This window comes from Otolemur garnettii, unplaced genomic scaffold (genome assembly GCF_000181295.1).
Source record: "Otolemur garnettii isolate 467f Iridium unplaced genomic scaffold, OtoGar3 scaffold00031, whole genome shotgun sequence".
Taxonomy (NCBI): domain Eukaryota; kingdom Metazoa; phylum Chordata; class Mammalia; order Primates; family Galagidae; genus Otolemur; species Otolemur garnettii.
The window spans coordinates 2,249,714-2,254,995 of NW_003852426.1; the positions used below are offsets into that span (position 1 = coordinate 2,249,714).

The following is a 5,282-nucleotide window of genomic DNA, read 5'->3' on the forward strand; positions in this document are numbered from 1 at the left end:
CCCGCCGGGATTTTGTCCTAAACTGAAAACGAAACCGGGTGAAAGTCCCCGCGGGCCCTTTCCGGGTCGAAGGTCTCAGGGGTCCCGCAGCCTCGGGGTGACCCTCGGACCCTGCAAATCCGGCGACCCGCGGTTGTATGTGGGGCGGGAGGGGTCGTGACCTCTGACCGGCCCGGGGTCACTCACCGTCCTCGCTCTGGTTGTAGTAGCGGAGGGCGGTCCTCAGGTTCACTCGGAAAGTCTGTGCGTTACCCTTGGCGCTCCGGGTCTCCCGCTCCCAATACTCCGGCCCCTCCCGCTCTATCCACGGCGCCCGCGGCTCCATCCTCGGATTCTCCGCGTCGCTGTCGAACCGCACGAACTGCGTGTCGTCCACGTAGCCGACTTCGATGTACCGGGGCTCTCCGCGGCCGGGCCGGGACACGGCGGTGTGGAAATACCTCATGGAGTGGGAGCCTGGGGGGCGAGAGGGGCTGAGACCCGGCGCGACCTTCTCCCGGCGCGGCTCCCCAGACCTGCGTCCCCGCCGGGTGATCCCCTCGCCCTCCCCGCAGAGGCCGTTTCCCTCCCGACCCCGCACTCACCCGCCCAGCTCTCGGTCAGGACCAGGGCCGCCGACAGCAGCCGGAGGAGGGTTCGGGGCGCCGTGACCCCCATCCTCGGAGTCTGACGAGAAGCTGAGTTCGGGCAGCTCTGAGGAGACTTAATAACCGGGAACCGCGGCGACGCTGATTGGCTTCTCTAGAAACCCACACCCAATGGGAGTGAGAGCTGGTGCACGTCAGCAGTATCCAGGAAGAAGGACCGGACCAGGGTTGGCGGAGGGAGAGACGAAACTTTGAGGAGACGGGGAATCCCCAGTGCTGAGCTTCCCCGCCCCCACCCCGCTCTCAGGACTGAGACCCTGAAAGCCACGCCGAGAACCTGGGGCTTTGCCCTGACCCTGCTTCTCCTGCACCAAGGACTGTTTGTCACGCTGTCTCCTGAGCCTGGCCCAGGACTGACCCCCGGTCTGGGTCCAGCCCCTTTCCTGAATCCTCTCCCTGAACTGGACTCTGCCTCCTGCTCTTTCCTCCCCGTCTGGACTCTTCTAAAAGAAACTCATCCTCGGGGAACTTGATGCGAGAGTCAGCTCCCTCTCTTGGAGGTGCAGAGATGGTGGTTTTCTCCATAAACCTGGAGTTGTGTCTAAACACACCTGACGGAAACTCTCAGGGAGACCACTTTCCTTCTTCCTTATTAACTAGTGTGTAGCACAATCTTGGTAACACCTCAGTGATCAGGAATCTAATCTGTAACAGAAGTGATGTTGGCCCCTTGATAGAGCAAGGTGTCTAAACTCATTACAGCTAGACTCACAAAGCTCCCAGTTTTTACTTTCCTGGACTATGTAACCTGGATTCTGAGTTGTTGTATTTAAATTTATCTTCATTCCACAGCCCTTAGTCTATACTTGAGAGTGCAGGACATTTCCTCATACAAAGAAGCACAATTTGTGACTGTGTATTTCAACCAGGAGTTGTAGAACTTTAACCACTTCAAAGCTGCACGTGCTCAAAGTGCTTTCACCAGTGTTCATGCATTGCCTGTTTTTATAAATTATTCACATCTAAGCTGTGTGTATATTTTCAAGGGGACACTTTGTATTTTTAACCTGATTAATATTAGGAGGAAATTAGCTTCTGCAAGTGTGTTAATTACCAAATGCAAAGAGCACCCTGCTAGGCTCTGTATTAAAAATCTATAAAACACTGTATTTAAATCCGAGAATTCAGCTGCTTTACAATTCTTTCCCTCTGATATTGTTCCTCGCCTACTGCTTCTCCGGCCCTTCCCTCTGTCCCTTTCATCCCTCAGACCCTTTCTCCCCTTAGTCCCACCACCTGTCACCCCTGAACTGTGGCACCAGCTCTGTCCCTCCCCTGCTGCCCACAACTGTTCTCCCCCACAGTGGTCATGAGTCCTGCTACTGAAGTCAGATTCTATCATTTCTTCACTTAAAATGCTCCAATGGATGGATCACACTCTTGTAAAGCCCCGGGAAGATAAGGTGCATGAACATATGGCCTTTGGGCTGTTTTGATCAAAATTGTATCCCCAGTTTGGAAAGGCATTCCTGGTACATAATAGGACTAAATTAATTATTATTGAATGAATAAATATGGTTGGAGTAAAACTGAATCACCTAAAAATCATAAACTAAAACATACTAGAATAGTTAAGCAAGATTTTATTTCATGCAAGTAAATGAATATCAGTTCATAAATTCATTTCACTGAAAAACACATTATGTGCTTATCTCTTGAGCTTGTGTATTAATTTTCTATTTCTGTATACCAAATTACCACAAACTTGTTGTCTCTAAACAATGGCCATTTATTTGTTTATTGGTCCTTAGAAATCCAGGCATGGTGTGGATGGGTTCTCTGTTTAGAGTTTCACAAAGCTGTGCCCTCATCTTGAGGTAGGGTCCTCCCCTAAGCTTATACAGAGCCCATGGGTAGAATTCCCTTTCTGGCAATTGTAGGACTGAAGTCCTTGTTTGATTGCCAGCTGTCAGGGTGGGGAGGCAGGTGGGCTGCCACTGGCATTCTTTGCTGTAGGAACTCTCCACTTTCAAAGCCCAAAGACTCACACTGAGTCCTTCTCTGCCTGTGACTCTCATGCTCCAGAAGAACCCAGTCTTTTAAGAATTCACATGATAAGGACAGTTCAATCCAGGATAATCACCATCTTAAAGTCAACTGATTTGGGACTGTAATTATATCTGTAAATTCCTTCACAGCAGCATCTACATTAGTGTTCATTGAATACCCGGGGGAAGGTGCATAATGAAGGCATAGTTATTGGGGGACGTTATAGAGTCAGCCTAGCATGGCCTGGATCTTCCCTTTGTGTTTAATGGATCAGAGTTGAAAATACAAGTTCAAATGAATAGATGGTTGAGAGTGGTAATACAATGCATCCTTTTTAGCCATGGAAATTCTTCTTACATCCTACAACCAAATGACATGTTTAATGTCTTATAATTAATGTACGAAAATTAAAGTGCAGTAATTTATTCTCAACAGTGGAATGGCCAACAAATACATGAAAATATGCTCATCATCCCCAATCATCAGAGAAAAATCAAATCAAAACCAGCCTGACAGATCACCTAACCCCACTGAGAATAGACCACACAAAGTCCCAAAGCTGCAGATGCTAGCGTGGTTGGGGAGAGAAGGGAATACTGTCACACTGTTGGTGGGACTGCAAATCAAATGCAAGTCAAAACCAGCCTGACATATCACCTAACCCCCCTAAGAATAGCCCATCACAAAGTCCCAAAGCTGCAGATGCTAGCATGGTTGTGGAGAGAAGGGAACACTTTCACACTGTTGGTGGGACTGCAAACACCTTGCACTTCCAAATATAGGTGCTTTGGAAGGAAGCATGGGGAATCCTCCTCAAAGAACTCAAAACAGACCTTCCATTTGATCACTCAATCCTATTACTAGGAGTCACCCAGAAGAAAAAAATCATTTTGTCATAAAAACATTTGCACTAAATTGTCACAGCTTAATTCACAGTTGCCAAGATGTGGAATCAACCTAAGTGCCCATGAACACATGAATAGATTAATAAACTGTGGCATATGTATACCATGGAATACTATTCATCCATAAACAAGATGGAGACTTTACATCTTTTGCATTAACTTGGATAGAGTGAAAGTATCATAAGAATGGAAAAGCCAATATCTAGTGTAATCAATACTAATACGAAGGCAGTAGAGGACTAATCTCCACACAGGAGAAAAAATTCATTTAATTCAAGTTGGAGGGTGGGGGAAGAAAAATGGGGTGTAAGGAAGGATGGAAGGGTACTGGTGGATTGTCCCCTAATGGGCACAATGTAAGGGTATATGTCACATCCCCGGGTGAGCGGCACAGCTAGAACAGGGAACGTAACTAACAAATGCATAAATTGTACCATAATTGTTGTTCCCGCATATTAATCTGAAATTTAAAAAATTCATCCTGTCTCTGGAAGTTGTATTAGTTATCTACTGCTGTGTAAAAAGTTACCTAAAACTTAGGATCTCTAAAAGCAAATATTTATTTTTTCCCCATAGTTTCTGATACTCAGGAATCCAAGAGATTTTTTCCTAAATTCTTCTACTTCTGGGCCTCTCTCAAAGTTACAGTTCAGTTGTCAGCCAGGGCTGTATCATCTGAGGGCTTGACTGAGGTTGGAGATTGCATGAAATATGGTTCACTTAAAGGGCTGTTGAAGAGACCTCACTTCCTTGTTGGCTGGTCCCAGGAGGCCTCAGTTCCTAGCACATGGACTTTTCCACATGCTTCCTTATGACACTGCAGTTGACTGTGATCCAAGAGAGAAGGTGAACCAAGGTGGAAGCCACGGTGAGTTTTATGTCCTTCATCCAGAGTCACAAACTATTCCATCCTTATTGCTCTATCAGAAGTGAACCATTAAGTCCAGGCCACACTCACAGTGAGGGATTTAACCTGCCCCTCTGGAAGGGAGGAGGATCAATGATTTTGCATACATGTCAAAAACAAAATTATAATATTGTTTCAGAATTTTGTAAATCAACGACTTCTTTCATCTGATTATTTTTCTATAATGCTTTCAACTTCTCTTTTCAAAGTAATGATTAAAAGTTTCAGACATCACAGAACATTAGGAGCTACATAAGAAGTTTGAGACAGAGAAAGGAGATACAGTAATATCGCTACGTTTTCCATGCCAATGTCTTTATTAAGAATGTTTTCTTCAATAAGTTGCTATAATGTTGAGAACATGTAGTATTTGGATCAAATAGGTCCAAGATGTCAGTGCTTTTTATGCCTTTGTTTTTTCTAAGATTCAGAACTGGGCGCAGTGCCTCACATTTATACTCACAGTGACTCAGGAGGACGAGACTGGAGGATCACTTCAGGCCTGGAGTCCCACACCACACTGGGCAACTGAGCAAGTACCAGAGTCTAGTTAAAGAAATAAGAAGGGGAGGGAGAAGCCCAAGCCTCATCTTCAAAAATATTTACCTAATTGAATTGTTTGTCAGTTAGAAAAATGTGAGTCTCAACCCCAGTCTGCACACCTAGCTTAGTATCATGACAACAATTTTGGTTGATGCAGGAGGCAGACATGGTCGACTCTAGCACGCCACTGGGCATCCTGTAATAAATTTCATATCTTTCACAGTGTTTTCCTTTCCTATCTTTTCTTTTCTTTCTTTCTTTTTTTTTTTTTTTTTTTTTTTTTTTTGCCCT

At 45.5% G+C, this 5,282-nt stretch overlaps 1 pseudogene across 1 annotated transcript in view; it reads right to left on the reverse strand.

Annotated features, from left to right (window-relative positions):
* The window catches only part of LOC100957210, a 3,328-nt pseudogene extending 2,618 nt beyond the window's left edge, over window positions 1-710 (reverse strand). Inside the window, exons 1-2 of the transcript XR_002773224.1 lie at window positions 585-710; window positions 58-456 (exon numbers count right to left, since the gene is read on the reverse strand). The product of XR_002773224.1 is annotated as a class I histocompatibility antigen, Gogo-B*0101 alpha chain-like (transcript). The remainder of the gene's footprint in view (window positions 1-57; window positions 457-584) is intronic.
* Window positions 711-5,282: the final 4,572 nt, after the last annotated feature.